The sequence below is a fragment of the Sminthopsis crassicaudata genome, chromosome 1, assembly GCF_048593235.1.
Source record: "Sminthopsis crassicaudata isolate SCR6 chromosome 1, ASM4859323v1, whole genome shotgun sequence".
Classification (NCBI taxonomy): Eukaryota; Metazoa; Chordata; class Mammalia; order Dasyuromorphia; family Dasyuridae; genus Sminthopsis; species Sminthopsis crassicaudata.
The window spans coordinates 166,890,684-166,915,297 of NC_133617.1; the positions used below are offsets into that span (position 1 = coordinate 166,890,684).

The window sequence follows — 24,614 nt, forward strand, 5'->3', positions numbered from 1 at the left end:
TCTTCGGGTGAATTGCTTAGTTGACCATGTGCTAAGCTTTCTCTCTCTCATTTTCTCTCTTCACTGCTATTCATGCTATGTGAAACAATACTGTTTACAGTCTTTTGTCATCCTCTTCAGTTGCTGTTCAGTTATTTCAGTCATGCCCTACTCTCCCCATTTGGGGTTCTCTTGACAAAGATACTGAAGTGGCTTGACATTTCCTACTCCAGCTCATTTTACAAGTGAGGAAACAGAGGCAAACAGGGTGAAGTGACTTGACCAGGGACACATAGTCAGTGTCTAAGGACAGATTTGAAATCAGGTCTTCCCAACTCTGGACAGAGAATTCCATCCTCTGAGACACCTCACTGACCTTCCTCTGTAAGGTATTATAAATAAATTTGCATTCTGAATGAGACTTACTTTTGGCCATATGTCTTTCTGCTTGTCAAACAGAACTAATGTTTGCTTGTTAAAATAGTTTTGGTTTCTTGGTTTCTTCATGGGCCTCACAGTTTTACAATAATTAAACATCCCTATAAAAGAATAGAAATAATCATTTACAGCACTTTTTTCCATTTCCCATTTTTCAGAATTAATAGTTTGTTTAAATAAATCAAGCTGGAACTGTTGTAATTTCATACAGTGTTTTCTTCTCATTTTCTCTTTAACCTTTCTTCTAATTTGGTATAGATTTTGATCTTTTATTTCACCACTTGATGATATGACAGAACACAGACAATTGGTTCTAAAATAACTACCAAGTCAGTGCCCCATCATTTCCAAATAATTTAGATGTATTCCATTTCATTGCTGTTACATTGTCCTGTGTCTTCAAACTTTCTCCTTAAAGAACTTGTTCAGGATACAAGAAGAAGGTTTCTGAATGTTACGAATCTTCTCTGGATTCACTCATCCAACTTCTCTTTGGATTAGGAGGTCAGCTTCTCAAAAAATACCTTCTACTTCTCTTCTTACAACTGCTCTTAAGGATATGTCTGAAGAGATATAGTTATATTAGGTTAATGAGCTTCTACCACTATATTCCCTGTATTATTTCACCAGTTAATATCTCTTCACTCATAATTACTGATTAACATCAATTAGCTTTTATAAAGCTAAGATTTAACATAGAACCACAACTCCTCCCTCCAAAAAACTTTTTTACAAGAATACTCACCCTTCTGTATTCATATAATCTCTGGAGGGAGTGGACTAAAACTTAACATTCTCCCTTCCTCTCACCCACCCACCCCCTAAATGAGGACACATTTTACTTCATGCACATACAAATCCCTGATGAGATAGTTACTATCAAATACTCTTCATTCTGCTGTAATAGATGTTGGTACAGAAGATGCAGTGATGATGATGATGGTAGTGGTAGTGGTGGTAATTTTCTTATACTCATTATGGGCCCTGCAAGACAATATAATTAATATAAAGATATTTCTTGATGCCTTCAGGCAATGATACTAATTCTACTAATATCTTCAACCAATGTCCTGAAGAGAGCCTGTGAGCTAGAGTTTTATATGGATACAAAATTGGTTTGCCTTCAGATTCAATTTATAATTGTCAATATAAAAGTGATTGACTTGGACAAAAATGTAGATCACACTTTAGTAAATCATTTTTGTAGGTGGTCTAAAGTCCTTTGAAAACATCATTATCCTTTAAGATACCCAGGTTCATATTCTTGAACTTATATTTGCTTTTATCTCTACCTTTCCTTTTTGGCTCCATATCCAGCCAAGTGCCAAGGTTTATTGATCTTAACTAAACCATATATTTCATAGGTACCCTCATCTCTTCATCTCTTCATTTACAGACCTTCTCACTTCCATAATTTCAATAGTCTAATTGACTTCTCTGTTTCCAGAATCTCTCCCTCTCATTCAATCCTTCACACGATGGCCAAATTAATGCACAGATCTAATGCATCCTTCATTCAGCTACTAATGTAATTTTCCTTCTTAATGCACAGATCACATTCTTATAAAAGAACTTTCAGTGGCTCCCTTTGCCCATAGGATAATATATCAACCAATAAATATTTATTAAATATCTACTATGTTCTATGCACTGTGATAAGCATTAGGGATCACAGAGAAGCAAAAGACAGCCTCTACCCTCAAAGAACTTACAATCTAATGGGGGAGAATCATGCAAACTAATATGCACAAAGCTATGGAATAAATAAATAATTAGCTAAGGAAAAGTATTAAAGTTAAGAGAAGTTGGAGAAGATTTCTGACAGAAGGTGGAATTTTAGTTAAAATGTAAAAAAAAAAAAAGTCAAGGAGATCAGTAGTTGAAGCAGAGATGAAAGAGCATTTCTAGACGTGGGGGACAGCAAGAGGAAATGCCTAGAGCCTAGAGTAGAGACGGGAGACCAATGTTACTAGATTCAGGAATACATGTCAAAGAGTAAGGTGTAAGAATATGAAAAGAGGATAGTATTATATTATAAAGGGATCTGAATGCCAAACAGAACATTTTGTATTTGATCCTGGAGGTAATAGGGAGCCTCCAGAGCTTATTGAAAGAGAGTAGGATATATGAAATATGGTTGAAACTGTGCTTTAGAAAAATAACTTTAGTGGCTAAATGGAGGATGGATTATAGTGAGAAGAGACAGGCAGACACCCCAGTAGACTATTTCAATGATTCAGATGTGAGGTGATGAGAACCTGAACAATAATGGTAATAGTGTCAGAGGAGAAAAAGTGCTTATTCAAAAGATGTTACAAAGATAAAATCAGTAGGCCTTGGCAAGAGCTTAGCTGAGAGATGGGAGAAAACTAAAATATAGTGAATTGCCAAAGAAGACAGCAAAGTTGTAAGCCTCTACAATAATAAGGAAGGTAAGAGGGGGCAGTATTTAGGGGGAAAGATAAGTTCTGTTTAAGTTTAAGATGTATACTGGACATTGGAGATGTCTGAAAGACGATTAGAGATGCGTTTGGAGGTCAACAGAGAGATTGGGGTAGGACAGATAAATTTGAGAATCATTAGCATAGAGATAATAATTAAATCCATGGAAACTGATGAGATGACCAAGTGAAATAGTTGTAGAGAAAGAAGAGAAAAGAGTCCATGAGAGAACACTTTATGTCACTTAAAGTTAAAGGGTATGATCTGGAAGTAGATTCAACAAAGGAGATAGAAAAGGAGAAGCCAGATAGATAGAAGGAGAACCAGTAGAGAGTGGTGTCCTGAAAACTTATAATAATTAAGGAAAAGCCTTAATTTTGCAGTAGCAAAGGCTGCAGAGAGTTCAAGGACATTAATGATTGATAAAAGGCCATTGAAATTGACAACTAAGAGATCATTAGTAACTTTGGAAATAGTAGTTTTGTTGAATGATAAAGTTGGAAGCTGGATTGTAAGATCTCCAGAAGAAAGTGAGAGGACCTTCTCAAGACTCTTCTTAAGGAATTTAGCCTTGAAGGGCAAAAAAACAGTAGTAAGGATGGAAGGATAAAACAAGGGTTTTATGAGTATGAAAAAGATATGGATGAATTTTTAAGTAGTTGGAAATGAGCCAGTAGATAGGGAGAAATCAAAAATAAATAACAGAGTGGGGATGTCTGTGGGAGCAATCTGTTGGAGACAAGATGGAATGGGATCATTTGAACAAGTAGAAGGGCTAGCCTTGGCAAAGCTTCTTCATTATATGAGACAGGGTGAAGAAGAGTGGCAGAAATCATCTGAGCAATATGAAATGAGAAAGAAGAGCAAAGAGAAACTCACGGTAAATGGTCTCAATTTTTTCTGTAAAATAGGAGATAAGGTTCTCAGCTGAGAGAATGGGGAGGGGAGAGTGAGTCCTGAGAAATGTGAGTAGGAATGAAAAGATTTGGAAGAACCTCTGTGGAAAGTAACATGATGATTTGATAAGAGAGATAAAGTAGGATTGCCTAGCAGCAGTGAGGATCCAGTTAAGGTTGTGAAACAAACTTATAGTGGACCCAGTTATAATGATTATGTGATTTTCTCTAGTTTTGTTTGTGGCCCATGTGTAGGACTAAAGGCAATAATTGCTGGAAGTGATCTAAGGCTGAGGCTTGACTGGGCATAATAGAGCATATAATAAGGATGCTAAGGATTCAAGAGAAATAATGCTTTCAGTTGAATTGATTCACCAAGGAATCAAGATGAGAAAATGATGACTAGTATAGGTAAGATGTCCTTGGAGAAAATTGAAGAACCAAGAAATTGAACGTCATAGTACAAATGAAGAGTAATGTTTGGAAGAGAAATTTAAAAAGTGAAAAGTCAATATATTATGATAAGATAAGAAGGTTGGGTGATTTGTGAATGATGACAAGCTCAAAGATACTCATACTTTTGAGTATGAGTATAATCAAGGTAAGGTGGAGGAATAACTTATGGGAAATGAGCAGGTTGAAGAACTGAGCAGTTAGAGCATTTCAGGGAGAGTCAGTATGTATGTTGAAGAACTACAGAGTAAGGGCAGGAATTGGAGAGAAAATTTGTAAGCCAAGTATAAATTAAGTCAAATTTTAAGGCCCTCCACAATCTGGCTTTATTCTTCCCAGGAAGTATAAATTGAAGGCAGGAACTACTTTGTATCCCCAGCACCTAATATAATCCCTGGCATATAGTAGAAGCTCAATGAATTCCTCTTAAATTGAATTGAATTGTGGTGGTTCCACTATGTTCTCTACTCTTTCTTCTACTACCTTGCAATAATTTTGGTAGAATCAATAATGGGGCTACACAGCACTTAGAAGCATGTGGTTTTTTTTTTTTTTATCTATTTCATGGGTTGCCATGACCAAAGAAATTAATTGCTCAACTTGTTGGCTTTGAGCCTTTTCATACTCAGCTAGACTCCTACAAAGTCAATTTGAGTGCTTATCATGTGCCAGGCACTGTGCTAAGCTTGGAGGAAGGGGAGGGAGAGAATAAAGAAATATAAAAACACTCCTTCCTTCAATTTTCTTCTAATAAAGGAGATAATATATAATCAATTACATACATATAAAGGCAATCTCAGAGACATACCTTCCTTTAAGAAAACCAAAAAGCAGATGGAGAACTTCCAGATATGAGAGTCTGGAGATAGAGTACTGTATATAAGGACATGACACATGCTTCCACCAGGGTCACTCATTGGCCACAACGATGTTTTAGTGGAAGGTAGTTGATAAACATACTTATGATGTAAAAACTGTTACTACTAAAGACCACAGTATTCATGGTATCTATGTGCTACATTTTGTAAGGGAATAGATGTAGCCACGGCTCCTCAGACTGATGCTCTAAGGAGAGGACCATTTCATGTCTTACCACAGTCACCTGGAAAAGTTCCCAGCTTTTCCAGGTTAGCAATACTAGATAGAGCTGGTATAGATAGCAGGGAATTGAGGTAACCTTTATACGTTCAGGTAGGACTTTAGAGGAAATTCTAACTCTCCTCAAGATTTACTGGAATGTTATACTCCATAAATGGAAGATGCCAATGGAAGGACTTGTTGTAGAGTGCTCTTAGTATAGACAATTCTTCCATAGTTTATTGTTAAGGGAAAATTGGCCTAGAGATTTTTTCTTCCCACTTACCTATTATTCAGTATCCAGTTATCTCAATCTCTCCCACAACTGGACTGAGTATCCTACAATCATGACAGGAGAAGCACCGAAATTAAGATTCTGAATACAGTGATGAGTTGAACTTTTTACATATCCCTCCCTAAAACAAACAAGTTATAAAAGATCGTTCTAGTCACTTCCAATAAACTTTCTCCTAAACAAAAAATCATTTTAAGAAGCTTTTATATTGTTTGCCATTACTTAGAGCTGTACAAAGAGTAGGAAGATGGAAGTAGAACACGCAAACATATTTCAGTAACTCCTAAGAATTTTGGTTCCAGTCCAGATTAAAAAAAAAACAGCTCCAGCAAAGAGCAGGCTGATTTCAGATGTTATCGAGCTAGTCTGACAACCCTGCTCATCATTCATATTCCCCAACACTCACTGTGCCCAGACTGATGCCAAGAACAAACGTCTCATCTGTGTCTTGTAAATCATCCCCTTGCACGCAAACAGCCTAAGTATCCCTGTTGTTTTTCATAGCCAGAAACAATCTCATCCAAAGAAATGCCCTCTTCATCAAGCTTTCATCTTCACATACTGCACAGACAAGCAAGCCAGCAACCCTGTGACATCCCTGTCCCTGTGCCTTGCTAGGTACGGCATTATCCTGTCAGAAGCTGTGTGGATGTGAGGAAAACCAAGAAATGCAGCCTGACAGATGTATGCTGGTTGTACCTCAGTGTCACTGATCACTGTCGTTCCCCCATCTGTTCCTCAGTCAGGGAATAGCCAAGGGAATAGCTAAAGTTCTCTTTCACCAGAAGAAACCTCTTATGGGATTGGGGCAGAATTTAAGCAGGCCAGAGTCATTTATTTTCCCAAATTTGAAGTGGAGAACCACATTTAGCAGTACATTTTTAGTAGGGAAAGAACTAACCCTACCTACCTTTTTCACCTTTAATTCTGATTCTAGAACAGGATTACTTATCTTTTTTGCATTATAGGCTCCTTTGGTATTTGATAAAGGCATATGGACACTTTACAGAATTATGCTCTTAAATGCACAAAATAAAATACAAGGGATTATAAAGGAAACCAAATATATAGTACAGTTTTCAAAATATCAATACAATAGCAATTATATTATAAATTTTTATAATTACAATTATTGAATACTTATATTGTTATTTTATGATGAAATTATTATAAAATGTGTTGTTTTCAGTAGTTTTCAGTCATGTCCAATTCTTTGTGATAACATTTGGGGTTTTCTTGGCAAAGATATCAGAGTGGCTTGCCATTCCCTTCTCCAGCTTATTTTACAAATGAGGAACTGAGACAACCATGGTTAAATGGTTTGCCTCAAATCACCTCAGGCTATATATTTCCTGACTTCAGACCCAGCACTCTATCCACTGCACCACCTGGCTATATAATAAAACAGTTATATAAAAATAAGGTCATGGATCCCAAATTAAGCATCCCTGCATTTAGATCGAAGACTTGGGTTTAGAACATCTCTACCAAGCCTAAGATCCTTTTATTATGAAGACACTAGGCAGAGATTCTAAGGAAAGTTTCCTTGTTGCTATTACGATTCAAAGGATAATGTTCTTTTAGGGCAGCTTGCCTGCTGTTCGATTCACTAGATGGAGAAGACCATTAACAATTCCATCTCTAAGGTCATTTTCAAATCTGAATAAAACACTCTTCCTGCTTATTCACTCAAAAATTTATTGTCATTATTTGAAGGAGAAAGAAGTAATTACCCAAGCCATACAAGCCCCCATTCAATGTCTCATTGAATGTTATACTGTTTTACATACCAAAGATATATAAACATAACTACGAAAGAATTTGACTAAGACATGAAATCATATATAAAATAAGGAAGTCAATTAAATAGTGCAACATTCTCTATATCTACACACAACAGAATTCATGGATTTTAGTGAATTATAGGCTTATAAAAAGAAGCTTAGAGATTCTTTCTTCATTTTACACATGAGGAAAGTGGAAGGAGCTTTAATGATTTGCCCAGTGTCAACAGGTAGTAAGTAGATAGCAAAACCAGGATTCAAGGTCTGGGAACCCCAATTTCAACCTCTTTCCAATGTACCATGATGATTTAAATTTATATAATCAGGATATAAAATTTAATCCCCTTTTTACTCTTTCTAACTCACTAATATAAACAAAGGCCATAGCCATTTATTCAATCACTTTACCCTCTGAATCTAAGGGAGGTTAAGAGGATTAGCACGTAGTGAAATCTCCTCTCCCCTCAGTTCTATTGTCACAATATCATAGTCAAGAAGAAACAGCAGGATTGAGGATGCCATAATTGCCAACCATCCTTTCTCACTTTGGCTCAGAGTTCTACAGCTTGCCACTAATTGAACCTTGGCTTTCTCATTAAAATCTCCCATCTTCCAGAATTTTTGTACTAGAAAAAAATGTATAGGAAACTTGTGTTTCATCAAGTATAATGGCGTTAAGATGGAATACATAGGGAAGGAAGTTAGATTGATACTCACTGTAGATCTCACGGATGAAGTGCTTTGCTTAAATAGAGGGTCAAGAAACTTTTACAAAAGGATGGGAAGGAAGGAAGGAGAAAGTATGAGGAAAACAGAGGAAAGGAAGACAGAGAAGGTAAGAAAGAAGGGAGGAATGAAAGAAAGGCCAAGCAGTTATTAAGTGTGTTCAGTATGCAAGATTCTATGTTAGATTTTTACAAATATTATCTCAATTGGTCTTTATGACAACTATGGAACTATTATTATCCCCATTTTGGACTTGAAGAAACTAAAACAGACACAGGTTCAGTAATTGTCTGAGGATCACAAAACTGAAAGACATTGGATTTGAATTCATATCTCTCTGAGTTCAGGCCCAGAATTTAATCTACAGTACCACTTAAATGCCTTAGGGAATAAATAAATGAACAAACAAATAAAAAAAAAAGAGAAGGCGAGGAGGGAAAAGAAAGGATGTGACAGAGAGTGCAAAGAAGGAGGGAAAGTTGAACTTAAACCCTAGGAAGCATTAAAAAATTGGATGGTGAGTGGGCATTGGAGTATCCACTTTTCTGTTTTAATCTTTTTTTATCATATTTTGCTGTTACTATGACAGTCTTTATAACACTGTGATGTCATGACAAAAAGCTGAAGATGTGCCTTCTGTTCTCATATTTGATCTCTTCCTAAGAGAGTATATGTGAAAGATCAAGAAACTAAGAAACAACTTTGGACAGTTCATTTTTTTCCAAGAGCTGGGAGAACCTTTTGCCAGATATTTGAAAAGAGCTGCAAAATGCTCAGATTACTTCCATTTACATCATTCTGGCCTCCTTTAAAAAAAACATATATAGATATATGTAAAATTTAAAAATCATCTTCACAGATGATCAAATGTATATTTGGGTTTCTCCCAGAGGATTCCAAATCCAAAAGGGCTTTATGGGCAAATTCCATTCCAATGAACTTCAAAGATTTCAGAAATTTCCCTAGTAATCTCCTTTGCAGTCTGTCTGACAGCTGGAGTTCCATTCTTATGATTTGCAGTCAAAACTTATCTTAACCCACTCTCCAAAATATACCTACCAGGACCACTTGGCAGCCTGCAAAAATAAACTCCCGCTTAGCCACAGGACAGAATGTGTTCCATTATGACATAGCCAGTTCAATTCTTTTTATATGACAGAAAAGATGTTTAGGCATTTTAATTAACTGCTAAATTTTATGGACTTTACTCAGTTCCCATTCTCCCCAACTTTTCCACAGCTTTTGAAACTATTAACCATGTCCTCCCCTTGTATAACTTAAATACAAAGTAGTATTGCTCCTGGAGACAGAAAGACATTAGTCTGAATGGAAACTTAGATATATATTGACTGTATGATCATCAGTAAATCACTTCATCTTTATTTGCCTCAGTTTCCTCACCTGTAAAAAGAGGATAATAACAGCTATCTTACAGGGTTGTTTTAAGGACAAAATGAGATGTTTGTAAAGCACTTTAAATTTTGTTTTTTAGAATTAATTTTTATTTTATTTTTTCTCAATTACTTGGAAGTGAAAATTTTTAACATTCATTTTTTATTTTGAGGTACAAATTCTCTCCCTTTCCCCATCCTTGAGAAGGTAAGTAATTTGATACAAATTATATCTGTGCAGTCATATTTTAAAAATGTGGCTAAAATGTTGCCATGTTGCAAAAGCAAACAGACCAAATAATAACAATAAAGTTAAAAGCTATGTAAAACACTTTATAAATCTAAAAGTGCTATATAAATTTTAATTCTTATCATAATCCTCAACATCACCATCATCATTATTTGACCTAGAGAAGTTGTTCTCTTTCATGTCACTGCTCTCTCCCATTCTCCTCCAATTTGTGTGATCACTCTTGCTCAGTGTCCTTAGCTGATTCCTAAAGGAAATCTAACTTTCCCTTTTCCCTTTTTATTTCTTCTTTCTACATAGTCCCATGGTCAAAGATTTTCTGTTTGCAGGTAGCTTCCAAACCTAGATATTAAATCCTAGTGTCTTCCTTAAATTCTAGCTCTATGTTGACAACTCCAGCTGGACATCTCTGTCTATACTCCAGCTCCCACAAGTCTGAACCCACAATATTTCCCACTAAACATGCTCTTTTTCAACCCCCCCAAAAAATCCCCTTGCTCTGTGGTAGGTACCAAGACACTGTCAATAACCCAAGTTCACAACTTCTATCATCCTTGATCTTCCCTTTCTATCATTCTTCATATCTAATCAATTTCTAGTTCCACAACACATCTCACATCCCTATCCTTTTCTGCATTTCTAGGACTATTACCTTAACTCAGGACCACATAACTTTTACCAAAAATACTCTTCAATTTTGTCATCCTGCTTCTACTCTCTCTCCTCCCAATCCATCCACCCCACATTGACCAAAATCCTCAAAACCCTTCAGTGGCTCTCTATTTCTGCTGAACATAAAAATCAGACTCTTTAGTCTGGCATTTAAGGCCCTAAACAATCTGACTCCCATGTGTTCTTACAGTGTTATTTCATTTTAGTCCCTACGAATGCATTCTATTTCCATCCAAGAAGGACTAATAGTTAAACTCAACATTCCAACTCCAGCTTTCATGGAGTCTCACAAGCTATTTCCCTGTGCCAGAAATATAATTCCTTTTTCCTATTTATGTTTCAGAATCCTTATCTTTTTTCAAGGTCAGATAACTTGCCATCTTCTCTGTGAAGTCTTCCAAGTTTCCCCAACTGTTAATGTTCTCTTCTCCACTTACCTTAAATTGTTTTTGTTTTTTAATCAGCATACACACTGTGTTTTACCCCCCACCCTTATTCTAAGATAGCTTCTGGTATACAAGGACTGCTTCTTCTTTCTCTTTCTATCCTCAAAATCTCCCTAGCATGGTTTCCTAGCAGATATTAAGTATTTAACAAATGTTTGTTGAATTGAATTTAAAACACAGAAGCAAAAAATTTGAATAATATTATGCCAGGCTTGATACCCAGCTTTGATTTCATGTGAAAATGACCTATCGTGCTTCTAACAAAAAAAAGTGCTTGCATTCTTTTGTTGTAGGAGAATCTGGTTGTAGCAGAATTTGTTTATACTATCACTTGAAACAAGCAGGCTGTAGGCTGGCACTTGGATATATTTTTGCTACGAAAGGACTTTGCACCATCACAGTTTTTGTTGTTGTGGGATATGATCTGTACATAGAAGGTAAAATAGTGGGGGGGATAATGAGATCAAAATTGGAATATGCTTATATTATTTTAAAGGATTTTTCTTCCATACAAATCTGGGTATAAAAGTAGAGAATTGCAACAGAAATAAAGAAAAAAGAAGATAAAGATTAAAAATGAATTTTATGAGTCAGTAGTGGTAATCCCCATGTGTCTCAGTTTCCTCAATTATAAAATAATTGATAATAATAAGATGATGATAATTAGAATTGTTATGAGGATCAAATGAAATAATATTTGTAAAGGTCTTTTTGTTCAATTTTTTCAACCACGTCCTATTCTTCATGATCCCATTTGGGATTTTCTTAGCAAAGATACTAGCTTGGTTGGCCATTTCCTTCTCCAGCTCATTTTACAGACAAAGAAACTGAGGCAAACAGGGTTATGTGACTTGCCCTGGGTCACACAACTACTTAATGTCTGAGGCCAGATTTCAACTCAGGAAGAAGCATCTTCCTTACTTCAGGCCCAGAACTCTTTCCACTGTACATAACTGCTCATCTGGTCCATAGTAAGTGCCATATAAATGCTGGCTGCTGTTATTATTATATTATTTCCCTAAAGCCCTTTTCCACTTATGCTTCATCACTATGATTAAGTTAACACCTCTACTAAGCTGGGAAGTTGCAATATCAGAACTCTTGGATCTTTCCATAGGTTCTTTATGGAGATGTGCTGGTAAATGTTTAGCAACCAACTCTGGGGTTGAGAGAACCTATTTGCACAAATCACTTTTAACTTACATCTGCATTATTAATATTTTCTCTATCACTTTCTTAAGTCTAGAGTATAGAATCTAGAAAATCAAGAAAACAATAAATCAAGCCCTGATTTATATCGTTTGCTTATTTCCGAGGTATAAATGCTCTTACAAAATATTTAAAGATCAGCCTTCACAATCCAGTTAAGTGTTGCCTCCAGCACACCCCTGATTTTTTATCACTATCACCAGAATGTTATTGGTCTGAAGATTTGGAAATGATGTTACTGAAAAGGAGTGAAATGAAAACCAATTAATCATATTGAGAAAGAGTTAAGTATGGTGGGAGGGTCATGAGTTAAAAATACTGTAGTCTTCTTGATTCCAAATTGGACTTTTCAGCAAACTAAGAAATCTATTCTTGCACATAAAAGTAACCTGACCTAGTATTATGGTTATAGTATTAATAACACAGAGACTCCCAGAGGACCTTCAAGGAGTGGAAAGACAAATATCACTAAATTTACTATTCTATCCCACAAGACTGGAAGTAGGATTTCAGAATCATCGGATTTAGAGGTGTTCCACACAACCCTACCAATTGCAATTTTACAGATGATTAGTCTGGGGGAAACTAAGGGAGATGAAATGACTTATCTAAGGTTATAAAGCCAGACTTTCCTATGCACTTGTACAATCCAACTGAATTCCATTCCCATTTTGCATTTATGTATCCTATTACTTTAACCATTTACCTACCACATGAAACTCTTAAAAAACAATTACTAGAAATATATAGATAGTCCTAATATTTTTTTTTTTGCTTCTTAAACAGTGTCAAAGTAAAGAGTTTATTTTTTATTTAGAATTTACAAGGTCATTTATCACTCATTTAAATAATTATTGAGCAATTATTGAATATTGAAGTATTGAATAAATATTCAATAATTATTGAATATTGAATATATTCAAGACTTTGTGTTATGTATGATGAGGATTGCAAAGATGCATAAGACATAGTCTCCTGCCTTCAAGGAACTTTATAATCTGTATGGAGAATTAAGAATTAAGACATGACTACATAACAAGAACTCAAACAAGATGGCAGAAAGTAAATAACGCTACATGAATTCTATAAACCAGTGTCATAGGTATTCCTTCATGAGAGGAACATATCACTTTGAGCTGGTATGTCAGAGAGGCTCAGACACAGAGCTAGCATGTATCTGAGGCAAAATTTGAACCCTGATCCAGTGACATACTCACTTATTCCATGTTCTATGATACCACACCAGACTTCACTGAAAAGCAAGCTATGGGAGGGATAACTCCAGGAAAGGCTATATAACTCAGAGCCCTGTAAGCACTAATGACTATAAGAAGAAGAAAAGCAACTAAAGACCTAGCTGGAAAGACAGAGGCCCCTGCACTCTATAGATTGGAATAAGTTTTCACAAAGTTCTCCTTTTATGAAAAACAAAGAATAAGGCTTGCTCAGTTTTTGTTAAAAGTAAAAAAACAACTTTCAACACTCTCTGGTTTTCTCCTGTGGTGCCCCTTCCTACCACAAGCTGAGGCTAGCCAGAACCTTTTTTTATTTTTAAGTGATAAAGCTTTCTTCGCCTTCTTTCCCTTTCCCTTCCATCTCCCACTCCCATCTCTGCGGCTACAGGAGGAGTTACCATGGAGTTCCTTTTATAATAACCAACATTCTACTAGAGGCAACTTGTATTATGCCAACAGCAGGCAGCCTACAGGAGGAGAGGGGGGAGGGGGTGCCTCTGAGGGCTAGCCCTGTCAGGAGAGGAATGCTTGTAGTCTACATCTCGTGACTCTGCCAGATGCTAAATACAGAAGTGAGAAAGAGAAGTAATACCTTGCTATCTATGGCCTAGTGAGCCAAAAAGGATATGGGCCACTGAGTGTGTGTGTGTGTGTGTGTGTGTGTGTGTGTGTGTGTGGTTAGAGGGTGGGAGATAGAGAAAGTCAGAGAGGGAGGGAGAGAGAGAAAATGGAGGCAGAAACAGAGACAGGGCAGACAGAGGCAGAGACAGAGATACAGAGAGTCAGAGAGGGAGAAAGAGAATGGACACAGAGACAAAGACAGAAACAAACAGAGATAGAGAGATAAAGATAGAGACAGAAACAGAGAAACAGAGATAGAGATAGACAGAGATAGAGACCAAGACAGAGAGACAGAAACAAAGAGAATCAGAGAGGGAAAGAGAGAAATGAAGGCAGAGACAAAGACAGACAGAGACAAAGACAGAAACAGAGATAAAGAGAGTCAGAGAGCAAGGGAGAGAGAGAATGGAGGCAGAGATAGAGACAAACAAAGATAGGGAGACAGAGGCAGAGACAGAGGTACAGAGAGTCAGAGAGGGAGAAAGAGAATGGACACAGACAAGACAGAGACAAACAGAGACAGAGAGATAGAGACAGAGATAGACGGAGATGGGGAAACAGACAGAGACAGAAAGAGTCAGAGAGAAAGAGAATGGACATAGAGACAAAGACAGAGAGACAGAAAGACAGAAACAAAGACAAAGAGAGTCAGAGAGGAAGGAAGAGAGAGAATGGAGGCAGAGATAGAGACTAGACAGAGATAGGGAGACAAAGACAAAAAGAGACAGGGATATAGAGAGTCAGAGAAGGAGAAAGAGAATGGACACAAAGACAAAGACAAAGATAAAGAGATAGAGACAAAGACAGAAACAGACAGAGACAGACAAAGATAGGGAAACAGAGACAGAAAGAATCAGAGAGGGAGAAAGAGAATGGACATAGAGACAAAGACAGAGAGACAGAAAGACAGAAACAAAGACAAAGAGAGTCAGAGAGGAAGGAAGAGAGAGAATGGAGGCAGAGACAGAGACAGACAGATGCAGAGACAGAAACAGAGACAAAGAAATAGACAGAGACAAAGACAGAAATAGAGATAAAGAGAGTCAGAGAGGGAGGGAGAGAAAGAATGGAAGTAGAAACAAAGACAGAGACAGAGACAGAGAGATAGAGACAGAGACAGAAACAGAGAGACAGAGACAGAGATAGGGAAACCGAGACAGAAAGTCAAAGAGAGAGAAAGAGAATGAACATAGAAACAAAAACAGACAGAAAGACAGAAACAAAGACAAAGAGAGTCAGAGAGGAAGGAAGAGAGAGAATGGAGACAGAGACAGGGAGACAGAGGGAGAGAGAGAGAGAGAGAGAGAGAGAGAGAGAGAGAGAGAGAGAGAGAGAGAGAGAGAGAGAGAGAGAGAGAATGGATGCAGAGACAGAGACAGAGAGACAAAAATAGAGACACAGAAACAGGTGGAGATAGAGACAAGACAGACCAAGACACACAGAGAAAAACAGAGACAAAGAGAGTCAGAGGAGGGAGAGAGAGAATAGAGTCAGAGAAAGAGACTAAGAGACAGACAGAGACAGAGACAGAGGAAGGAAGGAAACAGTAAGGATGGATGGGCATGAGTAGGGAAATTTTCTAACATAGAAATAAGAATATTAATATAGCCCTCCCACAAGAGTAAGGCCCCAGTTTACTTGGAAATTGCTTTGAAAACTGAAGGAAGATTAGAATTTATATTAGAATAAAACAATAAAATATAGAATTATAACTAACCATCTACTCATAATCATTATTCATGCTACCCAAAACAAAGGGGATCATCTTTCTTTCTAAGTTGGAGTTAGCATCAGAGGACTCTGGGTTAAAATGCAAACTCTGCTACTTTCTCTTACATTATATTGGTCAGGCCAACTTAAGCTATCTGGACCTTAATTTCCTTATTTGTAAAATGGGAAAGATGGGGAATAAAGTAGATGATCTTTAGGGTTTCTTTCAACTCTTAAGCTACTGAAGATATGATTCTGTGAATCAAGAAAATCAGTCTTAGGAAACCCAGGACCTCTTAGCTTATATCCTGATTGTACCTTAGTGTTCATCAGATTTCATTCTACTTTGCACTTTTTGTTTTTGATGGAGTTATAGCTTCAGAAGCTGTTCTGCTGCTTCAAGGTGGAGTGAATACATACATCATAGATTTCTAGTCCTATATATGACATTCACTAAAGTTCAGTAACCTTGAACAAAACACTTTATTGTCTGATCTTTGTTTTCTTTGCCCATTAAATGAGGGTGATAATATTTGTACTACCTACTTCTCAAGGTAGTTAGGAGTAAAACATTGTACCGTATAGAATTTCTTAAATGTAAACTATTATTATAATTGATTTTCTTCTCTTGTGTCCTGCTGGATATCTAATAGAACAGTAAATATCTGAGCACTGAATAACAATCCTGAATAGAAAATATGAAGATGATATTACTTCAGTCAGTGCCTCCTCTTCTTTCTGTTAAAAATACAGCTCTAACTTCTAGGGACATAAACTCCTATTTCACCAAATCAGGGTGCAAAAAAATGACTTGGCCCTACTTGTATTATTCAAGATAGTCCTGCTAAGTAAGTATTTCAGAAGCACACAATTCTATAGTTTATGCCTATGTTGTTTTCTTTTGTATTCAAAGCTGATGCTGCTGCCATTTCCTGTAGCATATTTCTCACTATCAGCAGGATTTTCACACTCAGTTTATAATGTGGATTATATTACAGACACATATAAAATCCCTGGGTGGCAAGAGCAAGAAACTAAGAGTTCAGTCTGTGTTCACAGATGTTGTCTACCATCCCATTTTGAAATGGAAACACAAAAGTTTAAGAAGGCTTGAAGAAGTGATATCACCAAAATGAATATTAAACATTAAAAATAAATTTCTTGTCAGTATGATCAAAAAGTCAAAGGCTAATGGGACTTAAAATTGGAAGGAATCTCAGAGGTTAAAGTCAAATCAAGTCAAGTCAATAATCATTAAGTGATTATTATGTCAGGCACTGTGCTAAGTATTGGAATACAAAGAAAGGCAAAAATAATCACTTTCCCTAGAGTCTCATGACCTAATGGGGTAGGCAACATGCTGACAACTATGTACAAACAAGGTATATGCAGAATAAATTGGAAATACTCACAGAGGGAAAATACTAGCATTGAAGAGAATGGGAAAGGCTTCTTGTACAAAATAGTATTTCAATTAAGACTTGAAGAAAGACAGGGAAAACAGGAGGTCAGACATGAGGGAGGAGAGAATCCTAGGCATGGGGGATAACCTGTGAAAATGCACTGAGCTGGAAGGTAGAGTTTTCTGTTAAAGGAACAACCAGGAGGATGTCAAGGTCAATCATAGCAGAGTCCTTGAAGAAAGGAATAAAATGGAAAAATACTGAAAAATCAAGAAATAGCAAGGTTAAAAAGGACTTTACACTGATACACATAAATAAAGCATCTTATCTACAGGGGTCCCCCAATAGATTAGTTGCTTATTCTCTACTTAAAGACATCCAGTAATGGGGAAATGCTCTGCTCTGAAGCCACTAGATGCTGGCTCTAACTTTTAGCAAATTCTCCTTTATATTGAGATGAAAAATGATTCCCTATAACTTTTACCAATTGGACCTCATTCTGCCCTCTGGTGCCTCTTCCATAGATCAATCAGATTTGAATCATGTGCCCCTGTAGGGGGCCGGAACTCTGGAGAAGTATACTTGAAATAAGAATACTTATAACAAGGTGTTAGCTCAATGGAATTGATGAAGTAATGGTTCTCTAGTTTACATATTCTTAGTACTTAGCATGGTGGTATAATAGTTCTATAGCTGAGAGAACTGGGGACAGAGTCAGACTGCTGGAGAAGACTGGGTCAGACTGAGACTAGATCAGATTGGGACAGAACAGACTATGAAGGAGACAGACTGGGAAGGAGACAATAAAGACTTTAGACTATTCCTGTCCATCCTCGTGGTGACTATCTTGCTGAGACCAAGGCCCATCTGGAGGACCTCCAGAAAATTAGCCCAGACATTACATGCTCCCACAGTTTTTGTCTCAAGATTAAACCTCCCCAGTTCCATCATGAGATACTGATATGACAAGCTTTCATGCTCCTTCACTATCCCAGTTACCCTACTCTAGTCAGATTCCAGATTGTTAATTTTATTTTTTTAAGACGGGAATCCCAGGTCTAAATGTCAGTGCCAGCTGTGGCCTGACTAGAATAAAATACAGGGGAACTAGCTTTCCCTTACTTTGAGTACTATACCTACAACCTAAAAATTCCAGTATTCTAATCTGCAATCTCATTGTCATGGATGTCCCCTAAAATGGTCCAGATAGTGATTATTTCGTGCCAGCTCAACTGGCTGTCCATTTGTTCCTACAAGTGCATCACAAGGTGTCCATCCAAAGTTCTGGAAGGAAGAAGGGAGGGAGGAAGAAAAGAGTTCTATCTATCTATCTAACTGCATATTGTTTGAATACCATAATATACATAACATATTGTTATTTGGATAATACATATGTGCATATAATTATTTGGATAAATAATATTTATCTACACAGTTTTCCTATGTGCCCCAAAGTGGCTTCCCCTTGGACAAAAGATCTCTTAGTTTTTGCTGTTCTATGATCTCCAGTGTCTTTGGTGAGGTGCCAAAACTTTCCTATAGCTGAGCTTTTCATCAGCCATCTCCTAATGCTCAGTTTGTCCCCTGAGGAAAAGCAGCAAAGGGCCAGGCCATATGTCTTCCATCTGCCTCAAAACAACCATTTTCACGTGGCAGTTTTAACCTCCTCTTCCAGCTCAATTTCCCAAATGGGACATGAATAATCATCTGTGCAATGAAGAACAACCCTCTCTTTGACTTCAGGCCTCCTATCTCCTGCTATACCTGTCTTTAAGGAAAGAGAAAGAAGAAAACTGGTGAAGGAGCTTTTTTCTCCTATGCAGATTCTACTTTAATCTCCTTCTGACTTATCTCTATCCTTCAGAGGGAAGAGTAGTAGTGAAGGGGGCCTACCAACTGACCACATGCCTCCCATTTTATATCGCACTTTTATCTAGTGTGGTCTCCAACCTCCTTTAGGAAGTGGCCCCTTCCATTTAATCAAATATGTTCTCACTTCTGGTTTATGTTTTACATATCAGTGATTCTGAACCCCTAGAACTCCAATTCCAATTCCCAGCACCTGATTTCTTACTCCCATCCCCTTCAACCCTTCCATTCCAAAGATCCAACCAAATACCACCCACCCTTTCTACTGTTCCCTGTAGAATACCTGTTTCAGTGGCAACAAATTTTCCTCCATCCTAAATCTTTGCCTCTCCCATTGCTTCCATCTATTGACTATCCTACTGATGACACATTTTTCAGTACTGGTTGCACCTTCACTCATTTCCCTCTATCCACTGGTCAAGGAAAGGGAGTTGGAATACTCATTGGTCTCCCTAGTCACTTCCAGGTTCTCTCTCAATCCCCATAGCCAGTAACTTCTCCTTTGAGGTTCATTCTGTTTTTATCCACCACAAGATTAAAATTCTGGAAGCTGTTCTGTATGAACCTTTAGAACACTCCCCTTCCTTTCTCCAGGAGAGCTATATCTGGCTCTCAGTTTTTTTTTTTTCTTTTCCCAAATACCAAATACCAAAAACTAGGGACTCTCTTCATACTAGCTAACTCTCCCTCAAAAACTTAAAAAAAAAAAAAACAACAACTAAAATCTACTCAGTTCCTCAACCTATTCACATCCCATATGCTATTCTTCTAATCTACCTCAGCCATATACAAAAACAGACATACCTTTGATCTTAATAACCACAAATATACCACCTAATAATTCTAAGAATTTAGGAATTCCCAAATCCTCTTATCCAATGGCAATATATTCACTTCTCCTTCCATCTTCCCTTATGAAACCCTATTTTTCTTCCACACTGTGATGACTTCCACTGTGATTCCTAAATTCTCTCCCAAGCCATCTTTTACCTTGATGAACCAATTCAGCTCTACACTCTCTTCCTCTCTTAAATCCCTGGGTCCCTTATCATTTCGTTGATTACATCCTACCAACCCTCAGCTTTATTTCATTCCCATCATTTGCCATCTTCACTCCTACACGTGTTGCTGAACAAAGATAGAAAAAAAAAATCATCCACTATAAGTTTATGTTGAACAACTTCAACTGGGCCTTCATTGCCCCTAGATAATCCTTCTACACTTTTCTTTCTGACTAACTATCCCATTCTCTATAGTGGCTTTTTTTCCCACTCCCTTTTAGTTGAGAACCTTGCTACATATTTTGCAGAAAAATTGAGGCTATTCACTGTGCACTTCCCTCTTCCTTATCTCATATCACTCAGATGCCTTTTGCCAGTATCTCTTCCTATACCTCTACTTCACATTATGAAGTGGCCTTGCTCTTTCCTAAAAGTTAGCTCTTCTATTTGTTAAAGTGATCCTATTCCATCCAGTCTCCTCCAAAAGATTGATCCCTTTGTCATACTCCCTCTATCACTTATTTTCTTTTTTTCATTAATTTTATTTATTTGTTACATTTTAAGTGTCAAACTTTCTTCCTCTCTTTTTACCCCTCTGTAGGGAAAGCCACCATTTAACACAGATTTATAAATATATGTAAAATTATACTATGTATATTTTAGTTGTCTTTCTCTGGAGGCAGATAGCATCTTCTCTCATAGGTATTTTATTGTTTATTTGAATATTTGTATTATTTAGAAAACTTGTTCACAAATACTCTCTGAACAATATTGCTGTTGTTTATATAATCTCCTCCTGGTTCTTCTCACTTCACTTTTCATTATTTTATGCAAGTCTTATGTCTTTCTAAAATCATCCAACTCATCATTTCTTACAGCACAGTAATATTTCATCATAATCATATACCACAATTTATTTAGTCAGTCCCCAATTGATGCTACCCCAATTTCTAGTTCTTTGCCACCACAAAAAAAAAGCTGCTATAATATTTGAGAACATATAGGTTTTTTCCTTTTTTTCTCTGATATCTTTGGGAAACATCTAATAGTGGTATTTTATCCTGAATCAAAGGATTATATACACTTTTATAACACTTCTGGCATGATTCCAGATTGTTCTATAAAATGGTTGGATTGGTACACAATTCAATCAACAGTAGAGTAATTTGCCAGTTTTTCCACATCTCCTCCATCATTTGCCATTTCCCTCTTCTATCATTTTAACCAGTCTGATAAGTGTGAGATGGTATCTCAAAGTTGTTTTAATTTGCATTTCTCTAATCAATAATGATTTAGAACATTTTTGCTTTCTTCTAAAAACAGCCTGTTCAAATCTTTTCACCATTTATCAATTGGAGAATGATACATATTTTTATAAATTTGAAAAAGTTCTCCATATATTTGTTATGAGCCCTTTATCTGAGAAATTGTCTATTAAAAAATTTCCCTTATTTTCTACTTTTCTTCTAATCTTAGCTACATTGATTTTATTTATATAAACACTTTTAATCAATCAAGTCAAAATTATCCATTTTCTACATTGTAGTGTTCTCTATCTCTTGTTTATTCATAAATTCTTCTCCTAGCCATAAATGATAGGTAATATCTGTTTTCTTAGATCTTCATTTTTACTTTATTTTAGTAAATGGTTTATGATATTCATCTATACCTAATTTCTCCCAGAATCCTTTCCAGTTTGCCCCCAAATTTTTTGCCACTTATCCCAAAAGCTTTACATTTGTCAAAAACAAGGTTACTATAATAATTTACCATTATGTATCATGTGTCTACTCTGTTCCACTGGTCTACCTTTCTATTTCTTAGCCAGTACCAGATAGTTTTAACAATTTTTGTCTTATGTCTTTCTGTCTTTATAGTTTAAAATCTGATACTAGTAAACCTCCTTTCTTTATGTTTTTTCCATTACTTCCTTTGATATTCTTGACCTTCTTTTCTTCCAGAAGAATTTTAGTATTATTTTTTCAAGCTCAATAAAATATCTTTTGGTAGTTTAATTCAGATGGCATTGAATAAGTAGATTAGCTTGTGTAGAATCATCATTTTTATTGTATTAGCTCTGCCTACCTTTGAATGATTAATATTTCTCCAATTATTTAAATCTGATTTTATTTGTATAAAAAGTATTTTGTAATTATATTCATGTAGTTTCTGGGTTTGTCTTGGCAACTATACTCCCAAGTATTTTTTATAATCTATAGTCATGTTAAATAGGATATCTCTTACTATCTCTTCTTGCATGGTTTAGTTGGTGATTCATAGAAATGCTGATGATTTATGTACTTATATTCAACATCTCACCGTCCAGTGGTTCATATCCTATCAACTACAAACACATTTATGTCTCCTCCATCCTCAAAAATACCTCACTTGATCCTTTCATCCCTCTTAACGATTGTTCTTTATCTGCTTTTTGTGATTAAACTATGAGAAAGGTCAGCAGTGGCCTTTTTTCAGTCCTCATTGTTCTTGCCACTCTGCAGTCTTTGACACAACTGAATACCCTTTCTTCCTTGATATTCTTTTCTTTCTGGATTTTCAGGGGAAAAAAATCTCTCCTGATTCTCCTCCTACCCATACACTTCCTTCTTCTTTGTCTTCTTTTCTCAGTCTTCATCTAGGTCACAGTCTTCTAACCCTAATTGTTCCTCAGGGTTCTGAAGCAAATTCTCTTCTCTTCTCTCTCTCTACTTCTTCATTTGGTGATCTCATCAACTCCTATAGATTTAATTACTATCTATGCTGACCTATCCTGTCCCAGAATTTCTGCTGACCTACACTTATATATCTTCAACTATTGGATGTCAGAAGTGGTTTTAAACAACATGTCAAAACTGAACTCATTACTTTTGTCTCTAAACCCTCTCCTACCTCCTACTTTCTCTGTTACTATATAGGACACCACATTCCCCAAAACTCTCACTCACCAAGAACTGGCATTCAAAGGATTTTACAACCTATCCTTCTCTTACCTTTCCAATGTTCTTGTACCTTTTTCCCTAGCCATCTTTGATCTTGGCTATTCCACAATCAATAAACTTCTTTTTTCAGCTCTGGTCATTTTCTCTGTCTTCTGTGCCCGGAATTTTCTCCTTTCTCAACTCCACCAACTGACCTACCCAACCTCATTTAAGTTTTCCCTAAAATCCCATCTTCCACCAAAAACCCTTCCCAACTTCTCTTACTTCTAGTGTCTTCCCACTGTTGTTTAGTTCCTATTTACCTGCATATATCTTTTTTAGATATAGTAATTTTTGTCACCTCCTTCATTAAATTGTTAGTTCCTTCAGGACAGGTATTATCTCTTGCTCTTTCAATAACCATAGAGTTTAATACAGAGCCTGGCCCATAGTAAAGCCTTAATAAATGTTTATTGCTCAGTTAATTAATTAGCCATTTCTATGTGTATTGTTAAGCTAAATCTTTTGAATAGTTATGGAGTATTAGAAATATGGATGATTTAGGAGACTCAGCAATGCTCCCAAGAATATGCAAGCTTTTTGTTTGTTTGTTCTAGATGACATATCACACTGTTGACTTATGTTGACCTTGAAGGCCATTAACATCCCAAAGTCTTTTTCAAATTAGCCCCTTTCAAACCACTTCTCTCCTATTTTCTAGTTAATTCATTTTTTTAAGTTGAGCCACAAGATTTTTTTTTATATTTTTCTTTATTAAAGTTTATCTTATTAGTCCATCATTCCAGCCTCACAAGATATTTTGGGCCTTGATTCTATCATCCTATGTAAGAACTATATAAAACACAACTGTTTTATATTAACTGCACATTTAATTAACATTGAAAGAATGCCTTGAGAACTAAACTAAATAGAAGTAAAAGCAGAATCTTTAAGTATTCCACCACAGATTTACATTGATCAACATTCAATAAAAAGTTATCTCAACTGGTTTTGAGCCCAATTAACTTTAGCATTCTTTAAATCATACGCTGTCCCCAATATCCATATTGTCCCAAAAGACTATCAAAGGAGTCTCTATTGAGTCTTTTGCTAAAATCCAAATGTACTATATGCATAGCATTTACCTACTCTACTCTAGGAATCTTGTTCTTTTTTTAATGAACTTAATTTGATTTGACTCATTTTTAATGGATCTATGCTACCTCATGGTGCTCATTTCTTTCTTTTCTAAGTGCTAATATATGATATAGGAGTTACAATTTGCACATCTCCAGCATAGTGATAGATGTACAGCTCATCTATCACGTATTACATATAAGTCCTACAAAGATGTCTGAGGCATATAGAGGTTCTATGTATTATCCAGGGTTGCACTGTTAGTAAGAAGCGGGATTTAAACTTAAGTTTATCCAAATCCAGCATTCTGTTCACTGTATCTCTTCTAGGAGCTATTAACCAAAGTAATTTATTAATTAGTTCTGTCTTATCCTTCTTATGTTACAGTGTGATTTTTCTGTTTCTTTTATCTAGTTATTTATTCCAAGAAATTATAGCTCTCACCACTCTTGAACTAGCTTTTGTTGGATTTCTAGCTTCATTGCTGCAGAAAAGATAAATTAAGAGAAAACATTCTGAGTTGGTGCTGAACTTGAAGGAATCATCTGCAAATACTGGATCTTTTTTATGTACCTATCAATATTCACCCAGTAAACGGGAAGTCTTATTAAAATTACATTTTACTGGCTGCCATTGTTCATCTCTGACTCCTGAACTTCCTG

At 36.3% G+C, this 24,614-nt stretch overlaps 1 protein-coding gene and 1 long non-coding RNA gene across 4 annotated transcripts in view; one reads left to right on the plus strand and one right to left on the minus strand.

The window, feature by feature from the left end:
• LY86 (lymphocyte antigen 86) overlaps positions 1 to 24,614 on the plus strand; it is a 217,853-nt gene that overhangs the window by 43,242 nt on the left and 149,997 nt on the right. The window lies entirely within an intron of this gene.
• On the minus strand, positions 1,283 to 6,177 carry LOC141553189 (uncharacterized). Its single transcript, XR_012485306.1, has 3 exons — positions 5,987 to 6,177; positions 5,572 to 5,624; positions 1,283 to 1,401 (listed from the first exon to the last, which is right to left on the minus strand). It is a non-coding gene; the product is annotated as an uncharacterized LOC141553189 (long non-coding RNA).